The 23549-nt window shown below is 37.3% G+C and overlaps 1 long non-coding RNA gene across 1 annotated transcript in view; it reads left to right on the forward strand.

Annotated features, from left to right (window-relative positions):
* The window catches only part of LOC141275830 (uncharacterized), a 44492-nt gene extending 21413 nt beyond the window's left edge, over positions 1-23079 (forward strand). Inside the window, exons 2-4 of the long non-coding RNA XR_012324241.1 lie at positions 7543-7731; positions 21930-22069; positions 23025-23079. This is a non-coding gene — a long non-coding RNA (uncharacterized lncRNA). The remainder of the gene's footprint in view (positions 1-7542; positions 7732-21929; positions 22070-23024) is intronic.
* Positions 23080-23549: the final 470 nt, after the last annotated feature.

Raw genomic sequence — 23549 nt, forward strand, 5'->3', positions numbered from 1 at the left:
ATGTAGTTAAAATTTTTTTAAAAATGTGCCTACTGTCTAATTTAAAATTATATACATGCTCACATTATATTTCTGTTGGACAATGGTGCTATAGAAAAAATTAAATAATTCTGTCTTCTAGAATGGTCGATCTAAATCAGTTTTTTTTTTGTGACATCTTTATTGGAGTATAATTGCTTTACAATGGTGTGTTAGTTTCTGCTGTGTAACAAAGGGAATCAGCTATAAATATACGTATGTGCCCATATCTCCTCCCTCTTGCATCTCCCTCCCACCTTACCTATCCCAGCCCTCTACGTGGACACAAAGCACTGAGCTGATCTCCCTGTGCTATGCGGTTGCTTCCCAGTAGTTATCTATTTACATTTGGTAGTGTATATATGTCCATGCCACTCTCTCACGTTGTCACAGCTTACCCTTCCCCCTCCCCACGTCCTCAAGTCCATTCTCTACGTGTGTGTCTTTATTCCTGTCCTGCCCCTAGGTTCTTAAGAACCTTTTTTTTTTCTTAGATTCCATATGTATGTGTTAGCATACGGTATTTGTTTTTCTCTTTCTGACTTACTTCACTCTGTATAACAGACTTTAGGTAGATCCACCTCATTAAACATAACTCAATTTCGTTTCTTTTTATGGCTGAGTAATATTCCATTGTATATATGTGCCACATCTTCTTTATCCATTCATCTGTTGATGGACACTTAGATTGCTTCCATGTCCTGGCTATTGTAAATAGAGCAGGCAATGAATATTGTGGTACATGACTCTTTTTGAATTACAGTTTTCTCAGGGTATATGTCCAGTAATGAGATTGCTGGGTTGTATGGTGGTTCTAGTTTTAGTTTTATGAGGAACCTCCATACTGTTCTCCATAGTGGCTGTATCAATTTACATTCCCACTAAAAGTGCAAGAGGATTCCCTTTTCCCACACCCACTCCAGCATTTATCGTTTGTAGGTTTTGTCATGATGGCCATTCTGACTGGTGTGAGGTGATACCTCATTGTAGTTTTGATTTGCATTTCTCTAATGATTAGTGATGTTGAGCATCCTCTCATGTGTTTGTTGGCAATCTGTATATCTTCTTTGGAGAAATGTCTGTTTAGGTCTTCTGCCCATTTTTAGATTGGGTTGTTTGTTTTCTTCATATTGAGCTGCATGAGCTTCTTGTATATTTTCGAGATTAATCCTTTGTCAGTTGCTTTGTTTGCAAATATTTTCTCCCATTCTGAGGGCTGTGTTTCCGTCTTCTTTGGTTTCCTTTGCTGTGCAAAAGCTTTTAATTTGCATTAGGTCCCATCTGTTTATTTTTGTTTTTACTTCCATTTCTCTAGGAAGTGGGTCAAAAGGGATCTTGCTGTGATTTATGTCACAGAGTGTTCTGCCTATGTTTTTCTCTAAGTGTTTTACAGTGTCTGGCCTTACATTTAGGTCTTTAATCCATTTGGAGTTTATTTTTGTGTATGGTGTTAGGGAGTGTTCTAATTTCATTCTTTTACATGTAGCCGTCCTGTTTTCCCAGCACCACTTATTGAAGAGGATGTCTTTTCTCCATTGTATATTCTTGCCTCCATTATCAAAACTAAGGTGATCATATGTGCCTGGTTTTATCTCTGGGCATTCTATCCTGTTCTGTTGATCTATATTTCTGTTTCTGTGCCAGTACCATACTGTCTTGATGACTGTAGCTTTGTAGTATAGTCTGAAGTCAAGGAGCCTGATTCCTCCAGCTCTGCTTTTCTTTCTCAAGATTGCTTTGGCTTTTTGGGGTCTTTTGTGTTTCCATACGAATTGTGAAATTTTCTGTTCTAGTTCAGTGAAAAATGCCCTTGGTTGTTTGATAGGGTTTGCATTGAATCTGTAGATTTCTTTGGGTAGTTTAGTCATTTTCACAGTTTCTTCGAATCCAAGAACATGGTATACCTCTGCATTGTTTGTATAATCTCTAATTTCTTTTTTGAGTGTCTTATAGTTTTCTGCATACAGATCTTTTGTCCCTTGACGTAGGTTTCTTCCTAAGCATTTTATTCTTTTTGTTGCAATGGTAAATGGGAGTGTTTCCTTAATTTCTCTTTCAGATATTTCATCATTAGTGTATAGGAATGCAAGAGATTTCTGTGCATTAATTTTGTATCCTGCTACTTTACCAAGTTCATTGATTAGCTCTAGTAGTTTTGTGGTAGCATCTTTAGGACTCTCTATGTATAGTATCATATCATCTGCAGACAGTGACAGCTTTACTTCTTCATTTCTGATTTGGTTTCCTTGTATTTCATTTTCTTCTCTGATTGCTGTGGCTAAAACTTCCAAAATTATGTTGAATAATAGTGGTGAGAGTGGGCAACCTTGTCTTTTTCCTGATCTTAGTGGAAATAGTTTCAGTTTTTCACTATTGAGAACAATGTTGGCTGTAGGTTTGTCAGATATGGCCTTGATCATGTTGAGGTAAGTTCCTTCTGTGCCTACTTTCCAGAGGGTTTTTATTATAAATGGGTGTTGAATTTTGCCGAAAGCTTTTTCTGCATCTTTTGAGATGATCATGTGCTTTTTCTCCTTCAAATTGTTAATATGGTGTATCACATTGATTGATTTTGGTATATTGAGGAATCCTTGCATTCCTGGGATAAACCCCACTTAATCATTTTGTATGATCCTTTTAATGTGTTGTTGGATTCTGTTTGCTAGTATTTTGTTGAGGATTTTTGTATCTGTGTTCATCAGTGATATTGGCCTGTAGTTTTCTTTTTCTGTGGCATCTTTGGTTTTGGTATCAGGGTGATGGTGGCCTCGTAGAATGTGTTTGGGAGTGTTACACCCTCTGCTATATTTTGGAAGCGTTTGAGAAGGATATGTGTTAGCTCTTCTCTAAATTCTTCATAGAATTCGTCTGTGAAGCCACCTGGTCCTGGGCACTTGTTTGTTGGAAAATTTTTAATCACAGTCTCAATTTCAGTGCTTGTATTTGGTCTATTTTTCTTTTCTATTTCTTCCTGTTTCAGTCTCGGAAGGCTGTGCTTTCCTAAGAATTTGTCCATTTCTTACAGGTTGTCCATTTTATTGGTATACAGTTGCTTCTGGTAATTTCTCAAGATCTTTTGTATTTCTGCAGTTTCCGTTGTTGCTTCTTCTTTTTCATTTCTAATTCTGTTGATTTGAGTCTTCTCCCTTTTTCTCTTCATGACTCAGACTAATGGTTTATCAGTTTTATTTATCTTCTCAAAGAACCAGCTTTTAGCTTTATTGATCTTTGCTATTGTTTCCTTCATTTCTTTTTCATTTATTTCTGATCTGATCTTTATGGTTTCTTTCCTTCTGCTAACTTTGGGGGGTTTTGTTCTTCTTTCTCTAATTGCTTTAGGTGTAAGGGTAGGTTGTTTATTTGAGATTTGTATTGTTTTCTCAGGTAGGATTGTATTGCTATAAACTGCCCTCTTAGAACTGCTTTTGCTGCATCCCATAGGTTTGGGGTTGTTGTGTTTTCATTGTCATTTGTTTCTAGGTATTTTTTGATTTCCTCTTTGATTTTTTCAGTGGTCTCTTGGTTATTAAGTAGTGTATTGTTTAGCCTCCATGTGGTTGTATTTTTTTACAGATTTTTTACTCTAATTAATATATAGTCTCATAGCATTGTGGTCGCAAAAGATACTTGATAGAATTTCAGTTTTCTTAAATTTACCGCGGCTTGATTTGTGACCCAAGATATGATCTATCCTGGAGAATGTTCCATGAGCACTTGAGAAGAAAGTGTAATCTGCTGTTTTTGGATGAAACGTTCTATATATATCAATTAAGTCCATCTTGTTTAATGTATCGTTTAAACCTTATGTTTATTTATTTATTTTCATGTTTGATGATCTGTCCATTGGTGAAAGTGGGATGTTAAAGTTCCTACTATGTTGTGTTACTGTTGATTTCCCCTTTTATGGCTGTTAGCATTTTCCTTTTGTATTGAGGTGCTCCTGTGTTGGGTGCATAGATATTTACAATTGTTATATCTTCTTCTTGGATTGATCCCTTAATGATTATGTAGTGTCCTTCTTTGTCCCTTGTAATAGTCTTTATTTTAAAGTCTATTTTGTCTGATACGAGAATTGCTTCTCCAACTTTCTTTTGATTTCCATTTGCATGGAATACCTTTTTCCATCCCCTCACTTTCAGTCTGTATGTGTCCCTAGGTCTAAAGTGGGTGTCTTGTAGACAGCATGTATATGGGTCTTGTTTTTGTATCCATTCAGCCAGTCTGTGTCTTTTGGTTGGAGCATTTAATCCATTTACATTTAAGGTAATTATCGATATGTATGTTCCTCTTACCATTTTCTTAATTGTTTTGGGTTTGTTATTGTAGGTCTTTTCCTTCCCTTGTGTTTCCTGCATAGAGAAGTTCCTTTAGCATTTGTTGTAAAGCTGGTTTCACGGTGCTGAATTCTCTTAGCTTTTGCTTGTCTGTAAAAGTCTTAATTTCTCCATGAAACCTGTATGAGATCCTTGCTGGGTAGAGTAATCTTGGTTGTAGGTTTTTCCCTTTCATCACTTTAAATATGTCCTGCCACTCCCTTCTGGCTTGCAGAGTTTCTGCTGAAAGATCAGCTGTTAACCTTATGGGAATTCCCTTGTATGTTATTTGTTGTTTTGCCCTTGCTGCTTTTAATATTTTTCTGTGTATTTAATTTTTGATAATTTGATTAATATGTGTCTTGGCGTGTTTCTCCTTGGATTTATCCTGTTTGGGACTCTCTGTGCTTCCTGGACTTAATTGACTATTTCCTTTCCCATATTAGGGAAGTTTTCAACTATAGTCTCTTCAGATATTTTTTCAGTCCCTTTTTGTTTCTCTTCTCCTTCTGGGACCTCTATGATTCAAATGTTGTTGCATTTAATGTTGTTCCAGAGGTTTCGGAGGCTGTCCTCAATTCTTTTCATTCTTTTTGCTTTATTTTGCTCTGCAGTAGTTATTTCCAGTATTTTATCTTCCAGGTCACTTATCCTTTCTTCTGCCTCAGTTATTCTATTGATTTCTTCTAGAGAATTTTTAATTTCATTTATTGTGCTGTTCATTATTGTTTGTTTGCTCTTTAGTTCTTCTAAGTCCTTGTTAAACGTTTTTGTATTTTCTCCATTCTGTTTCCAAGATTTTGGATCATCTTTACTCTCATTACTCTGAATTCTTTTTCAGGTAGACTGCCTATTTCCTATTCATTTCTTTGCTCTGGTGGGTTTTTACCTTGCTCCTTCATCTGCTGTGTATTTCTCTGTCATCTCATTTTGCTTAACCTACTATGTTTGGAGTCTCCTTTTCGCAGGCTGCAGGTTCGTAATTCCTGTTGTTTTTGGTGTCTGCTCCCAGTGGTTAAGGTTGGTCTAGTGGGTTGTGTAGGCTTCTTGGTGGAGGGACTGGTGCCTGTGTTCTGATGAATGAGGCTGGATCTTGTCTTTCTGTTGGCCGGACCGCATCTGGTGGTGTGTTTTGCAGTGTCTGTGACCTTATTATGATTTTAGGCAGCCTGTCTGCTGAAGGGTGGGGTTGTGTTCCTGTCTTGCTAGTTGTTTGGCATAGGGTGTCCAGCACTGTAGGTTGCTGGTCGTTGAGTTGAGCTGGGTCTTTGCGTTGAGATGCAGATCTCTGGAAGAGTTTTGCCGTTTGATATTATGTGGGGCTGGGAGGTCTCTGGTGGACCAATGTCCTGAATTTGGCTCTCCCACCTCAGAGGCTCAGACCTGACACCCGGCCAGTGCACCAAAACCCTGTCAACCACACGGCTCAGAAGAAAAGGGCGGAACAAAAAGAAAGAAAGAAAGAAAAATAAATAATTATTTAAGTTAAGTTATTAAAATAGAAAAAGATTATTTAAAATAAAAAAATTAAAGCATAATAATAAAAGAAAGAAAGAAAGAAGAGAGCAACCAAACCAAAAAACCAATCCACCAATGATAAGAAGCGCTAAATCTGAAATCTACAGTTGCTCCCAAAGTCCACCACCTCAGTTTTGGGATTATTCATTGTCTATTCAGGTATTCCACAGGTGCAGTGTACATCAAGTCGATTATGGAGATTTTATCCACTGCTCCTGCAGCTGCTGGGAAAAATTTCCCTTTCTCTTCTTTGTTTGCACAGCTCCTGGGGTTCAGCTTTGGATTTGGCCCTGCCTCTGCATGTAGGTCACCTGAGAGAATCTGTTCACTGCCTTTTGGGAAGTCTGAGGTCTTCTGCCAGCGTTCAGTAGGTGTTCTGTAGGAGTTGTTCCACATGTAGATGTAGTTTTTATGTATTTGTGGGGAGGAAGGTGATCTCCACGCCTTATTCCTCAACCATCTTGAAGGCCTCCCTAAATCATTTTTTCTTAATTAGTTTGTAGAAAATTTTCTTTTAGCCTTACAATCTGTTACTCGTACTGCCATGCTAATTCTTAGGATTGCTGTCATTTTTGATAAGACCCCTCTTTCATATATAAGCTATAAGGTTTGGAAGACCTTTCCACACACTAACTTGTATACATTTCAAATATTTCTCCCCCACTACACAAGTATATCTGATACATGAATATTCCTGGGCCATAGTCATATCACAGTATGACTCATACTGAAACCTTACAGTCACATACAAGGTGAGTTGGCACAGGAGATGGCAGGAGTATTGCTAGAAGCCATTCTTACATGTGAGCTGTACACGGAAGGTGACTTCAAACCTCATAAGTATACCCCACTAAACTTAAACTAAATGTATCCAAAACTCATTTCCTTAGCCAGATCCCCAAAATGTCTTCAGCCATTGTAATACTACCCAGAACAGAGAGAATATGATAGAGAAATTGGAGTTGAAAGAAACAGAGTTCTTAACTTAACTGCAATTAAAATATTTCACTTTTACAAAATTTACAAGAACATTCCAGAGCCCCACCTAAACCCTTGGAAGGGGCCCATCAAAGTGCTGAACCCTGAGGCTTAAACTTCAATATTTGCCTCTGAGTGTAAACATTTTATTTCACAAAAATGGAACCATGTATATTTTCCTACTTATTATTTTTCTCACTGAACAATATTTCAAAGGACTTCCTTCAAGTCAGTTGGTATTGCTATAATTCATTCTTTTAAAGTTTGCATATTTGATGGTATTATGTATCATGATTTATTCCACCTCTGTTGATGATCATTTACTTCATTTTGCATTGTTTTCCCACTGTGAACAAAACAGCAGCAGACATTGTTGTGCACTAGTCTTATATGAAGGTACTTTTATTTCAATGAGATAAACTTCAGTGTGGGTCAATATAAGGATCATACATTCCAGTTTTCCTGGAATATTCCCTTACATGCTTGTTGACCTGGCATAATTGTTACTAGCACTCTCTTTCACTTTCAGAAGTGTCCCAGTTTGTATGATAATTGTGTGCATACCCTAGTGAAAGGATATGTATACTTTAATACCAATAATAATAGTAGCTAATATCATTGGGCAATTTTTTTATGTGCCAGACATTGCTTAAAGCACCTTGCATGTATTATCTCCTTTAGTTTCCACAAACATGCTATTATTCTTATTTTACAGATAAGGAAACTGAGGCACAGAGAAATTAAGTAACTTACCCAAGGTCACATTGCTAGGAAGTGTGGAGTCATAGTTTAAACCCTACAGCCTGGCTCCAGAGTAGGGTGGCTAATCAAGTCCCAGGACTAAAGGGGTTCCAGGATGTAGAACTTCCAGTTTTAAAACTGAGAAAGAACCTAGCAACCCAAGGTAAGTTGGTCACGCTATCCAGAGGCATTAATCTTAATGCTATTGTTTTCCAGAATGGCTGTATCTGTTTCTGTTACCAACTGTAGTTTGAGAGTAGCTTTTTCCTGCACAACTGTGATATTAAGACTCAAGATAACTTTCAATGATCCCACCTCCCAGTATTTATGTCCTCAGAAAAATCTCTTCCCCTTGTGTGTGGACTGGACCTAGTGACTTGCTTCTAATGGACAGACTATGGCAAAAATAATGGGTGTCACTTCTGAGATCAGGTTACAAAAAAGCTCTGGCTTCCGTCTTGTTAGCTCTCTCTTGCTTTCTGGCTTACTCTGATGGAAGCCACCGTCTACATTGTGGGCTGCTCTGTGGAGAGGTCCACATGACAAGAAACTGAGGGAAGCCTCTATTCAATAGCCAGTAAGAAACTAAGGCCCTCAGTCCAGCAGTTCTGTGAGAATCCAATGCTGCTAACAATCATGTGTGTGAAGCCAACTGCTCCCAGCCAAACCTCAGATGAGACCACAGACCCAGCTGACATCTTAATTGCAGCCACCTCTGTTTTTATTAGGGGATAATTTCTTCTGTATATATGTGAAACAACTGATATACTTGATTATATTACTTTCATTTTATGTTTCTTATTGATTTTAGTTTATTTTTTCTCTTTTATTCTTTTTTAAAAATTATTTTTCTGGTTTCACTGAGTTGCTAGTAATTTTTCCCCTTTGTTCACTTAGGATGTTTACTGTTTATTATAACAATAATGATGACCTTCCCTTCCACAGTCTCATAATCAAATATTTATTTTTCTAGCCTCAGATGAAAACAAGATACCAAATGTTTACTAAGACACTCTACTTTCCCCACTGATAGCTCTTTTGCCCTATGTACTAGTTAGGATATAAATTTGACTGCTGTAACAGATATCCAAAATAAATATGGTGTAAACAAGATATAATATTATTTCTCTCTCAGGAAGCATTCTAGGCATAAGCAGACCAGGGTTGGCATGTTGGCTCCATAATCTCAAGGATCCAAGCTCTACATTGTTCCTCTGCCAGCCTTAGGTTGTTCTCATTCACACCTTTTTCTCATGGCATCATTCAAGCTAAAGGGAAGAGGAATTAGGTGACAGGAAAGACACAGCCAGATCGTTTAAGGGCATACTCTGGAATTTGCACACATTGCACATTATTTCTGCTTAGCCAGAACTTAGTCATATGGCCATTGCTTCTTGCAGAGGAAGCTAGGAATTCTAGGTAGACTTGGGTCTAGCTAAGAACTGAGGATTCAATATTGAAGAATAAGAGAAGAGTAAGGGTGATAACTAGCAGCCTCCTACATTCCCCTGTAATATGGGACTTTTACAATAATTTTAATTCCCCGCTTTCAGCTCTTCTCAGAAGTAGATGTAGAATGTTCCTACCTCTTTCTTCTCTCCTTTAAACACCCAACTTCTGGAATTTTAATGGAATATTCATTGCAGTATTTCTCACCTATTTGAAGATTCTTTATTTAGAATCTTTGTTTTCATTATTTAACCATTATAAGAGAGTCTATTAGATAGATAGATAGATAGATAGATAAATATATAGTTTTATGTTTCATCATAAAAGTATGTTTCATCATACTTTTTTCCTTTTATACATCACCTATCTTAAGTGTCTGTTCTGTCCAGAGTTCTTTCTTAAGTATTTTTTCAGATGATAGTCCATTATCTTCTAGTTTTTAGTGTTGCAGATGAAAAGTTTAATGCCAGTATCATTGTCCATTATAAATAAAGTGTTATTTCCCTCTGGGAGACTGTAAGATAACCCTTTCATCCCAGAGATTTTTGCAGTGTATGACTATATATACAAAGCGTTTTGATTAATCTTGCCTAGAACTTTAAGATGCAGACTAAATACTTTATTCACTGGGGGAATTTTTAATTATACTTCAAAATTATTGATATATATCCATCTATTTCTTTTTTTTGGAATTCCTACTATTTGTATAATAAGTCTCCAGGATTTCTACCTTCATAAAATGTGTGTGTGTGTGTGTGTGTGTATATATATATATATTTTTTTTTTTTAACTTTGTAGTTTGAAGTATTTCTTCCACTTCATATTCTAGGGCACTAATTCAGTTGTTTTTGTGTGTTTTTTTTTTTACTAACTTTAAGTCATCTGAATTTTTCTGACCAGTTACTTTTTCCCCCTACAAAGTCTTTTTTAATATGCTGTACTTTAATATTTTTAAGCTCTCTTATTATTATTTGTGTTAAAATTTTTTATCTATCTCTACTAGCAGCTCTATTTTGTTAGAAATTCATTCTCAATTTTCTGTTCTTTCTTTCTCTGGTTGCTGGACCCTCTTAGGTACTTGTTTGTTTTATGTTTGTTTGTTTCTTGGTCTACTCCTTAAGGCTTAGATTTAGTTGTTTCAGAGCCTTAAGGGATGGCAGTCTCTACAATAGTGGAACATTTCGAAATCTCTGACGCTTAGAGTAAGCTGTATAGCAGTAGGCAGATCGACTATCAAAGCATCAGGAGAAAGCTTACCTGTAAACCTTTTCCAGCATTTTAGGTGAAGACACCTAACTTAGAACACCTGTTCAGCAAGTCCTTTGTTCCTTGGGGTATATGAAAGTGTACACCATGTAGGTTAATGCCAACATTTTCCCTAGAGTACCACATTCTCTGCCAGATAAGTTCTCCCTGGGATTATGGCATTCTGCACCTTGCCTGTGAGCATTTCTACACTAGTTCTAAGACTCTCATCTATCCCAGAGAGGAAACAGTGTTGTAACAGCTTTCTTGCTCTTCCCTCCAGACACAATTTGCCAGTTGGCTCCAGGAGCTGCACGGCTTGGGTTAGCTAGATGGTTTGCAGTAAGTTAAGGAAGCACATCTAAGCTACCATCTTTCTAGAACCCTCACTTGTAAATTTGAAAATTAAAAAGGAATATATTTCAAAGTAACTCAAGGATTAAAGCAAAATCATAAAGGAAATTAATCAATATTTGAAAAGGTTAATAATATTTATACATCCCTAGCAAGACTGATCAAAAGGAAAGAAAGAAGATACAAATAAATATTATTTAGAAACAAAAAGGAAGATGTAACCAAAGATTCAAGAGAGATTTTAAGAAGCCATAAGGGAATTCCCTGGCTCTCCAGTGGTTAGGATCCTGCGCTCTCACTGCCAAGGGCCAGGGTTCAATCCTGGGTTGGGGAACTAAGATCCCACAAGTTGTACAGCGAGGCCAAAAAAAAAAAAAAATTAAGAAACCATAAGGTGATATTATGAATGTTTTTATTCCAAAAATCTTTAAGACAAGATTAAATATACAAATTTGTGGAAAAAATAGAAATTACCATTCATAACTTTATACAAATAGACATTAACAGAAGGGAATTGATACTGCAAACAAATGATCAAGTTGGTTTGATAGAGAGGACCTTCAAGACGGTGGAGGAATAAGACATGGATATCACCTTCCTCCCCACAAATACATCAAAACTACATCTACATGAGGAACAACTCCTACAGAACACCTACTGAACCCTGGCAGAAGACCTCAGACTTCCCAAAAGGCAAGAAACTCCCCACATACCTGGGTAGGGCAAAAGAAGAAAATAAAAACAGAGACAAAAGAATAGGGACAGGACCTGCACCTCAGGGAGGCAGCTGTGAAGGATGAAAAGCTTCCACACACTAGGAAGCCCCTTCACTGGTGGAGAAGGGGGGTGGGCGGGGGGGGGGTTCTTCAGACCCACAGAGGAGAGCGCAGCAATAGGGGTGCAGAGGGCAAAGCGGAGAGATTCCCACACAGAGTATCAGTGCTGACCAGCCCTCACCAGCCTGAGAGGCTTGTCTGCTCACCCGCTGGGGTGGGTGGGGGCTGGGAGCTGAGGCTTGGGTTTCGGAGGTCAGGTCCCAGGGAGAGGACTGGGGTTGGCTGCGTGAACACAGCCTGAAGGGGGCTAGTGCACCACAGCTAGTGGGAGGGAGTCCAGGAAAAAGTTGTAACTTCCTAAGAGTCAAGAGAACATTGTTTTGGGGTGTACGAGGAGAGGAGATTCAGAGCACCGCCTAAATGAGCTCCAGAGACAGGCATGAGCCACGGCTATCAGCGTGGACGTCAGAGATGGGCATGAAATGCTAATGCTGCTGCTGCAGCCACCAAGAATCCTGTGAGCAAGCACAGGTCACTATCCACACACCCCCTTCCAGGGAGGCTGTGCAGCCCGCCACTGCCAGGGTCCCGTGATCCAGAGACAACTTCCCCGGGAGAACACACAGTGCGCCTCAAGCTGTTGCAATGTCATGCCAGCCTCTGCTGCTGCAGGCTTGACCTGCATTCCGTACCCCTCCCTCCTCCTGACCTGAGTGAGCCAGAGCCCCCTAATCAGCTGCTACTTTAACCCCTTCCTGTCTGGGTGGGGAACACATGCCCTCAGGCGACCTACACGCAGAGGCAGGGCCAAATCGAAAGCCGAACCCCAGGAGCTGTGCGAACAAAGAAGAGAAAGGGAAATTTCTCCCAGCAGCCTCAGGAGCAGCAGATTAAATCTACACAATCAACTTGATGTACCCTGCATCTGTGGAATACCTGAACAGACAACGAATCATCCCAAACTTAGGCAGTGGACTTTGGAACGACTGTAGACTTGAAGTTTGCTTTCTATATCTAATTTTTTCTAGTTTTATATTTATCTTAGTTTAGTATTTATTGCTTATTATCATTGGTAGGTTTGTTTGTGATTTGGTTGCTCTCTTTTTCTCCTTTTGTGAGTGTGTTTGTATATGCTTCTTTGTGCGATTTTGTCTGTATAGGTTTGCTTTTACCATTAGTCGTAGGGTTCTGTCTGTCCATTTTCTTTTAGTATGGTTTTTAGTGCTTGTTATAATCGGTGGATTTGTTTATTGGTTTGGTTGCTCTCTTCTTTTTTTTAAAATTACTTATAATTTTTCATTTCAAAAATATTTCATTTTTTATTTTAATAACTTTATTTTATTTTTTTCTTTCTTTCTTTTTTTGTTCTTCTCCTTTTTCTTCTGCGCCGTGTGGCTAACAGTCTTGGTGCTCTGGCGTGGTGTCAGGCCTGAGCCTCTGAGGTGGGAAAGCTGAGTTCAGGACATCTATCAACCAGAGACCTCCCAGTCCCTCATAATATCAACTGGTGAGAGCTCCCCCAGAGACCTCTGTCTCAAAACTAAGACCAGATTCCAGTCAATGACCAGCAAGCTACAGTGCTAGACACCCCATGACAAACAACTAGTAAGACAGGAACACAACCTCATCCATTAGAAGAGAGCTGCCTAAAATCAAAATAAGTTCACAGACACCCCAAAACCCACCACCAGATGTGGTCCTGCCCACCAGAAAGACAAGATCCAGCTCCATCCATCAGAACACAGACACCAGTCCCTCCACCAGGAAGCCCACACAATTCACTGAACCAGCCTTACCCATGCGGGCAGACACCAATAACAACGGGAACTACAAACCTGCAGCCTGCAAAAAGGAGACCCCCAAACACAGTAAGTTAAGCAAAATGAGATGACAGAGAAATACACAGCAGATGAAGGAGCAAGGTAAAAAGCCTCCAGATGAAACAAATGAAGAGGAAATAGGCAGTGTACCTGAAAATGTATTCAGAGTAATGATAGTAAAGATGATCCAAAATCTTGGAAATAGAATAGAGAAAATGCAGGAAACATTTAACAAGGGCCTAGAAGAACTAAGAACAAACAAACAATGATAAACAACACAATAAATGAAATTAAAAATTCTCTAGAAGGAATCAGTAGAATAACTGAGGCAGAAGAACAGATAAGTGACCTGGAAGATAAAATACTGGAAATAACTACTTCAGAGCAGAATAAAGAAAGAAGAATTGAGGACAGTCTCAGAGACCCGTGGGACAATATTAAATGCACCAACATTCGAATTATAGGGGTCACAGAAGAAAAAGAGAAAAAGAAAGGGACTGAGAAAATATTTGAAGAGATTAGAGTTAAAAACGTCCCTAATATGGGAAAGGAAATAGTCAAGTCCAGAAAATGCAGAGTCCCATACAGGATAAATCTAAGGAGAAACACGTCAAGACACATGCTAATCAAACTATCAAAAATTAAATACAAAGAAAAAAATTAAAAGCAGCAAGGGGAAAACAACCAATTTCATACAAGGGAATCCCCATAAGGTTAACAGCTGATTTTTCAGCAGAAGCTCTGCAAGCCAGAAGGGAGTGACAGGACATATTTAAAGTGATGAAAGGGAAAAACCTACTACCAAGATTAATCTACCTGGCAAGGATCTCATTCACATTTGACGGAGATGTTAAAACCTTTACAGACAAGCAAAAGCTAAGGGAATTCAGCACCACCAAACCAGCTTTACAACAAATGCTAAAGGAACTTCTCTAAGCAGGAAACACAAGGGAAGGAAAAGATCTACAATAACAAACCCAGAACAATTAAGAAAATGGTAATAGGAACATACATATATATAATTACCTTAAATGTAAATGGATTATGCTCCAACCAAAAGACAAAGACTGGCTGAATGGATACAAAAACAAAACCCATATATATGCTGTCTACAAGCAACCCACTTCAGACCTAGGGACACATACAGAGTGAAAGTTAGGGCATGGAAAAAGATATTCCATGTAAATGGAAATCAAAAGAAAGCTGGAGTAGCTATTTTCATATCAAACAAAATAGATTTTAAAATAAAGACTATTACAAGAGACAAAGAAGGACACTACATAATGATAAAGGAATCAATCCAGGAAGAAAATATAACAATTGTAAATATTTATGCACCCAACATAGGAGCACCTCAATACATAAAGCAAATGCTAACAGCCATAAAAGGGAAAATCGACAGTAACACAGTCATAGTACTGGATCTTAACACCCCACTTTCACAAATGGACAGGTCATCCAAAATAAAAATAAATAAGGAAACACAAACTTTAAATGATACATTAAACAAGATGGACTTAATTGATATTTATAGGACATTCCATCCAAAAACAACAGAATACACTTTCTTTTCAAGTGCTCATGGAACATTCTCCAGGATAGATCATATCTTGGGTCACAAATCAAGCCCTGGTTAATTTAAGAAAATTGAAATTGTATCAAGTATCTTTTGCAACCACAATGCTATAAGAGTAGATATCAATTACAGGAAAAAAACAGTAAAAAATACAAACACATGGAGGCTAAACAATACACTACTAAATAACCAAGAGATCACTGAAGAAATCAAAGAAGAAATCAAAAATACCTACAAACAAATAACAATGACAACATGATGACCCAACACCTATGGGATGCAGCAAAAGCGGATCTAGGGAAGTTTATAGCAGTACAATCCTACCTCAAGAAACAAGAAAATTCTCAAATAAACAACCTAACCATACCCCTAAAGCAATGAGAGAGAGAACAAGAAAACCCCTTAGCAGAAGGAAAGGAATCATAAAGATCAGATGAGAAATAAAAGAAAAAGAAATGAAGGAAACAATAACAAAGATCAATAAAAGTAAAAGCTGGTTCTTTTAGAAGATAAACAAAATTGATAAACCATTAGCCAGACTTGTCAAGAGAAAGAGGGAGAAGACTCAAATCAACAGAATTAGAAATGAAAAAGGAGAAGTAACAACTGACACTGCAGAAATACAAAGGATCATGAGAAATTACTAGAAGCAACTATATGCCAATAACATGGGCAACCTGGAAGAAATGGACAAATTCTTAGAAAAGCCCAACCTTCTGAGAGTGAACCAGGAAGAAATAGAAAAGATAAACAGACCAGTCACAAGCACTGAATTTGAAACTGTGATTGAAAATCTTCCAACAAACAAAAACCCCAGGACCAGATGGCTTCACAGGCGAATTCTATCAAACATTTAGAGAAGAGCTAACACCTATCCTTCTCAAAGCAGAGGGAGGAACACTCCCAAACTCATTCTATGATGCCACCCTCACTGTGAAACCAAAACCAGACAAAGATGCCACAGAAAAAGAAAACTACAGGCCAGTATCACTGATGAACATATATGCAAAAATCCTCAACAAAATACTAGCAAACAGAATCCAACAGCACATTAAAAAGATCATACACCATGATCAAGTGGGGTTTATTCCAGGAATGCAAGGATTCTTCAATATACGCAAATCAATCAGTGTGATACACCATATTAACAAATTGAAGGAGAAAAACCATATGATCATCTCAATAGATGCTGAAAAAGCGTTCAACAAAATTCAACACCCATTTATGATAAAAACCCTCAGGAAAGTAGGCATAGAGGGAACTTACCTCAACATAATCAGGGCCATATATGACAAACCCACAGTCAACATCTTTCTCAAAGGTGAAAAACTGAAGCCATTCCCACTAAGATCAGAAACAAGACAAGGTTGTCCACTCTCACCACTATTTTTGGAAGTTTTAGCCACAGCAATCAGAGAAGAAAAAGAAATAAAAGGAATCCAAATTGGAAAAGAAGAAGTAAAACTGTCACTGTTTGAAGATGATATGGTACTATACATAGAGAATCCTAAAGATGCTACCAGAAAACTACTAGAGCTAATCAATGAATTTGGTAAAGTAACAGGATACAAAGTTAATGCACAGAAATCTCTTGCATTCCTATACACTAATGATGAAATATCTGAAAGAGAAATTAAGGAAACACTCCCATTTACCATTGCAACAAAATGAATAAATTACCTAGAAATAAACCTACCTAAATGGACAAAAGACCTGTATGGAGAAAACTATAAGACACTGATGAAAGAAATTAAAGATGATACAAACAGATGGAGAGATATACCATGTTCTTGGATTGGAAGAATCAACATTGTGAAAATGACTCTACTACCCAAAGCAACCTACGGATTCAGTGCAATCCCTATCAAACTACCAATGGCATTTTTCACAAAACTATACTGACAACTTGCACGATTTGTATGGAAACCAAAAGACCCCGAATAGCGAAAGCAATCTTGAGAAACATAAATGGAGCTGGAGGAATCAGGCTCCGTTACTTCAGCCTATACTACAAAGTTACAGTAATCAAGACAGTATGGTACTGGAACAAAAACAGAAATATAGATCAGTGGAACAGGATAGAAAGCCCAGAGATAAACCCATGCACATATGGTGTCCTTTGATAAAGAAGGCAAGAATATATAATGGTGAAAAGATAGCCTCTTCAGTAAGTGGTGCTGGGATAACTGGACAGTTACATTTAAAAGAATGAAGTTAGAACACTCCCTAACACTATACACAAAAATAAACTCAAAATGGATTGGAGACATAAATGTAAGGCCAGACACTACAAAACTCTTGAAGGAAAACATAGGCAGAATACTCTGTGACATAAATCACGGCAATATCCTTTTTGACCCACCTCCTAGAGAAATGCAAGTAAAAACAAAAGTAAACAAATGGGACCTGATGAAACTTAAAAGCTTTTTCACAGCAAAGGAAACCATAAACAAGACAAAAAGACAACCCTCAGAATGGGAGAAAATAGTTGCAAGCGAAACAACGGACAAAGAATTAATCTCCAAAATAGACAAGCAGCTCATGCAGCTCAACATCAAAAAACAACCCAATCCAAAAATGGGCAGAAGACCTAAGTAGACATTTCTCCAAAGAAGATAGACATATTGCCAACAAACACATTAAAGGATGCTCAACATCACTAATCATTAGAGAAATGAAAATCAAATCTACAATGTGTTATCACCGCACACTGGTCAGAATGGCCATCTTCAAAAATTCTACAAACAATAAATTCTGGAGAGGGTGTGGAGAAAATGTAACCCTCTTTCATTGTTGGTGGGAATGTAAACTGATACAGCCACTGTTCAGAACAGTATGAAGGTTCCTTAAAAAACTAAAAGTAGAACTACTGTACGACCCAGCAATCCCACTTCTGGGCATATACCTGGAGAAAACCATAATTCAAAAAGTCATGTACCACAGTGTTCATTGCAACACTATTTACAATAGCCAGGACATAGAAGAAACCTACATGGAAGCAATCACAGATGAATGGATAAAGATGATGTGGCACCTATATAGAATGGAATACTACTCAGCCATAGAAAGAAACAGAATTGAGTTATTTGTAGTGAGGTGGATGGACCTAGAGTCTGTCATACAGAGTGAAGTAAGTCAGAAAGAGAAAAACAAATACTGTATGTTGACACATATATATGGAATCTAAAAAAAAAAAAAAAGGTTCTGAAGAACCTAGGGCAGGACAGGAATAAAGACACAGACGTAGAGAATGGACTTGAGGACATGGGGATGGGGAAGGGTAAGCTGGGACGAAGTGAGAGAGTGGCATGACATATATACACTACCAAATGTAAAATAGCTAGTGGGAAGCAGCCGCATAGCACAGGGAGATCAGCTCAGTGCTCTGTGACCACCTAGAGGGGTGGATTTGGGAGGGTGGGAGGGATACGCAAGGGGGAGGGGATATGGGATATATGTATACATATAGCTGATTCACTTTGTTATACAGCAGAAACTAACACACCATTGTAAAGTAGTTATACTCCAATAAAGATGTTAAAAAAAAAAAAGATCGTTTGATAGGATAGTTATACCAAACCTTAATGAACGGATAATATCAAGGCTGTACAAACTATTTAAGAAAATTCACAAAGTGGTGAACGGCCAACTTTGTGCTTGCATGACTTGGATACATAACTGGACAAGGAGTGTATAAGAAAAATATGTATGAATTAATCTCTAGTATGAAAATAGATGCATAGATTCTAAGCAAAATATTACAACATTGAATCCAGCAATTTATTAAAAAGTACGTCATGAGTAAGCAGGATTTACCTTACTACCTCAAGGATCTTTCAGACATCAGAAAATCTTTCAGTACATTTCCTCAGTTTAACAAATTAAGGGAGATAATTCATATGATCATTTTAGTATAGGGAAGGATTTCTTAGAACAGAAAGTTGCATTAGAAAAAGACTTATAAAATCAACTACATTAAAATTAAAAATAAAATTCATGGTTAGTGTAAGATACCGCAAAATGTGTTTAAAAAGCCACAGAGCAGGAGAAATGATTGCAATGTATAACACTGAGAAGGGTTTAGTACTACAAGATAATAAATAGACAGAAAAGACAACAAACAAAAACATTGAAACAGCTGACAAAGGCAATTAACTGAAGATGGATTCTGAAAGGCCAGTAAACATAGTTAACCCCAGTAACAGAGAAATTTAAGACCACTGTGAGATACCAACTTATATCCAGTCACCAGAATGACACAGAAGTTCTGATGACATGAAGTATTGTAAAGACATAGAAAAATAAGAAGTCTTGTACACAGCTAATAGGATTATAAATTGGTACTCCATATTCAAAGACAATTTAATAATATTTTAAGAATTTTGAAATGCACATATTCTCCTATCTAGCAATTCTACTTCCAGGAATAGTTCTTTAAAACAAAACGCTAAGAATCTGAAGGATGTTCATTGCAACATTGTTTGTAGGAACAAAAATTTGGGAAAAAATAAAATGTCCATAAGGAAGAGAATCACTGTGTAAATTTTAGTAAAATGGAGTATTATGCTTCAATTAAAATGAAAATACTAGGTTTACAAACATTTATTTGGATATATCTTGGGAACAATGTTAAGTGAAAAAAAGCAAGATTCAGAATTTTACACATAATATATTTCTGTAAGTATAAAACACAATATGTCCAGTATATAATGAATATATATTTGTTTCAACTCACGATATATTTTCTTTACTAAAAGTATAAATTCGCATATGGAGAATGTGTGCCAACTTTGTGATGGTGATCAACTCTTGAGAGAGGGGCAGTAGAATAGATTTATGACAGGGTAAAAGTGAGATTTTTATATGTATCTATAATGCTTTTTTAAAATATCCAATGTCTGAAACAAACATAAATAGTTAAAAGTAATATGTGCTCACTGAAGAATATTTGAGAAGTAGAAAAAATATTTTGAAAATAAAACATAATCTTACCAGCCGGAGATGAGTGTTATTAACATTTGGTGTGCTGCCTTGTAGGATTTTCTTTTCATGCACAATTTTACTTGGTTAAAATCAAGTATATATCTTATTGTAACCATAGTTGATATAGAAACTTTAATAAATGTTATAAGAAGGTTGGTTGTAGAGGAGCTTGTTGATGACATCATTGTTACTACCCTCAGTGATTTATCAGCATCTAGAAACCTTTTAAAAAATCCTAAAATACTTTTTGAAATCCTCTTCCCTCAAAGTATGGAATGAGGATTATTTTACTCCTTTACTATTTTGAAGTATCTAATCAGTTGATATAGTATCTTGCACCTGTTTATTCATCTAACACCCAGTACTTAGTTTTGGGGGTATAAAGAAAGTGAGAAACGTTCTTCCCTTCAAGGAGCTCACAGTCTTTATGGGGAGCCTTGTACATGAATAATTATAACATGATGAGCTTAATCTTAGACATATGAGGAAATGATGTAGGAATTGTCAGAGAGTTACTGACTGACAGCCAGAAAAGACTTCACTAAGAAGGTAGCATTTGAGCTGGGCCTGGCAGGATATTTAGTGAATTGTCATACAAAGGGAAAAAGGACCTACCTGTCAGAGGAAGAGTAGTTGCATCCTGAGAACCAGTGTCTTTTTCTGGAGTAGAAGATGAGTAAGGGGCAGTGGGAAAAGATGAGGGAGGAGAGAAGTGGTCGAGTATAAATTATGGCAAATCTTGTCTACCATGCTGAGGTGTTGGGAGCCAGCAGAGTAAAAGACCAGGAGTGCAGTCTTCAGATACCTATTTTAGAAAACTTACAAGGAATATTGATTTATAATTTCTTGAATAGATTCATAAAGAAAGAAGGGAGAAATTTCTTTAAAAATAAGCTCCTGATTTTTCAGGGATAAAGATAAATTTGTTTCAACTCATGATATATTTTCTTTAAGGTCAGATTATGATTTACTGTGATGGTTAGGCCTGTGCAATCCATTGAATTAATGGGATTAAAATTTGTCCTGTAGCACTCTCATTCCATGTGAAAGTTTTTGCACTGTCAATTCTCAGAACATTTACTATAGGTACCACTATATAACTTAACAATGGATTGTGGCAACAGTGAAAGTAGAAGGACTTCATCCTAGTCCATTCTTCTATTAAGTTTGTCTCTACTTTGCTAGAATGGTGGGATTTTTTTTGAGGGAAAGCAGGGATTTCACAGACTATAGAAAAACCTATATTACATCTTGAAGTTTTAAGTATATTTGGAAGAGTAACGTCAATATATTTCTTTCCCATTAGTAGTGCACTGAAGAGTAAACACTTTAATGGTTGTGTGTGTGTGTGTGTGTGTGTGTGTGTGAGTGTATATGTTATGTTGTTGTATGTCTACCAATTACTAACCTGTGTATACCGACACATTAATTGGTCAGTTCAGAGATGCCACGCGGTGTATGAACTGGGACTATTCCTCATCATAACTCTGCAAATTAGAAAATAGGTTTTGAGTATAATTACAAAAGGACTTCTGATTGCTTGTGAAAGAGGCCTCTTAGATGTACATACAATTTACAACATGTGCATCAGAAGCTCTGAGATCTTTTTTTGTCACCTAATGTTTTTCTTTTTAAAAAGCAAGACCCTTTGGGCTTTTAAAGTTCCAATCATTAGATACTTTTGCACTCATAAATAGTTATGACTTTGTAGCTAGTATTTAAGCAATATTTTGTTAACAAGAAAAAATGTCCTCAAGTTTCAAACAAAAATTTTCGCTAATGTGCAGTAAAAGCATCACTGTTTTTATGGGGACATATGAACAATTTGGAAAGTTTACATAAAAAAATGTGTATAGGAAAGCAGCCTATCGTCTGGATAGAGAGACTCTTCAATAAGAAACGACACAATAGTGTGAACATAGAATTATCTCTAGAATAGGAAAGATGAAAATCTTTGCTTCCAGTTAAATTTTACTCCTGCTGTGAGTATAAAAGAGAAAGATGAGTTAGGATTAAATAATACTTTGGTTCCAATTTTACTTTCTGGGCATCCTGAGACATTTCAATCTGATTTATAGAAGCATATGAAATGCAATCTAACTTTTCCGAAAGTATATCTAAACAAATTATAATTCTATACAATGTATTTCTTTTACAGTATGTGAAGTCTGTCGTCATGGATATCCACATAATTTGAAGAGCATAATAGCACATCAAAGGAAATATATGTTCAGATGATAATAATAGAATAAGACTAATTTGTGGCCACATCTTCCATCAAAATACCAGATAACCAAAGTAAATAGGGGTTTCTGGCTAGTGTAGATTACAAACAAAACTCTCTTTATGTAGTTGGTGATTTCCATCCAGTTTTCCCAGAATTTGCTGACATTTTGAGTAAAAACCATTAATTCCATGAAATACTTGGCACATGTTTAATTTACATGACAAATATCTTCTCAGAACTACAGTGTGTGTGTGCCTGTATGCACACACGTATTAGTATGAAACACACATCTTGCAGTGGGCATGTAAAAGAAGTAATGTAGTAAATTACAATCACTGCTTTCCATGCAAACTTTTTTTTTTTTTTTTTTTGGGGGGGCACGTGGGCCTCTGACTGTTGTGGCCTCTCCCGTTGCGGAGCACAGGCTCTGGATGCGCAGGCCCAGCGGCCATGGCTCACAGGCCCAGCCGCTCCGCGGCATGTGGGTTCCTCCCGGACCAGGATATGAACCCGCGTCCCCTGCATTGGCAGGCGGACTCTCAACCACTGCGCCACCAGGGAAGCCCTCCATGCAAACTTTTTTACAAATAATATTTGATAGGATACAACAGGCATTGATTAAATCACTTAAATTTAAGTTTGTTTTAATTGGCCTTTTAACTTCTTTGCTAAATTCTGAATATTTGAAAATTTGTTCTTGCCAGTACTTTACAAGTATATCATAGATAATAAGTAAATGATATGGAACACATTTTAAAAATACTGTTTTGTCCATAATACTGACTGTTCAAAAATTGAGTCCTGACTCCTCTTAAAATGAATCCATCTGTAATGGGTGATAGTGGCATAAAGACAAATTAGACACACTATGTCTGCCTTGAAAGAAGTCACAGTCCAGTAAAAGGGGAACAGACAAACAGAGGATATGGCATGTGGCAGGTGCACCGGGTGCTGTGGGACCACATAGGGGGGCACTTACCTCATACTTTAATATTTATTCTTCATTACACTCTTCTCCCCTCCCAGCCACACACTAGGTGTTTCAAGGGAGTCCTTGAGTGGATGCGTCTTTACCTGAGGCAAATGAAAGCCAGAAGGATATTCAGGGTCAAAAAATATGTGGAAAAGTGTGGAGCTTAGAGAGGTAAGAGGGAGCAGATCATGAAAAGCCTTGTAAAAATGAGAGAGAAAAAGAGAAGAGAGGAGGAGCTAGAAGTAAAGGAGAAGGTAATGAAGAATAAATTTGAATGTGCCAGTATGTATTTATTTACACTCCTGCCTAATTGTAGAAGGTAGAGAAAACATAGACGGTCTAGTATATGCTCGTGATTACCTACATAACATTTATTCCTTGACTTGCCCCATCCTTCTATCCTTTTTCTGTTCCCAGCAGAATCCTAGATACCCTGCTCTCCATGGCCATGCATTTGCAGAGGAGTCCTCTCTACCCCACCTCCCAGGGAACAGATGCTCATTAGTTTAAGCCAACTCTTGTTAGTGATTGGGTTAGATTTCAATGTTTGATATAAATCTGACCAATAAGAGTCTTTA

Source organism: Tursiops truncatus, chromosome 11 (assembly GCF_011762595.2).
Source record: "Tursiops truncatus isolate mTurTru1 chromosome 11, mTurTru1.mat.Y, whole genome shotgun sequence".
Lineage (NCBI taxonomy): Eukaryota > Metazoa > Chordata > Mammalia > Artiodactyla > Delphinidae > Tursiops > Tursiops truncatus.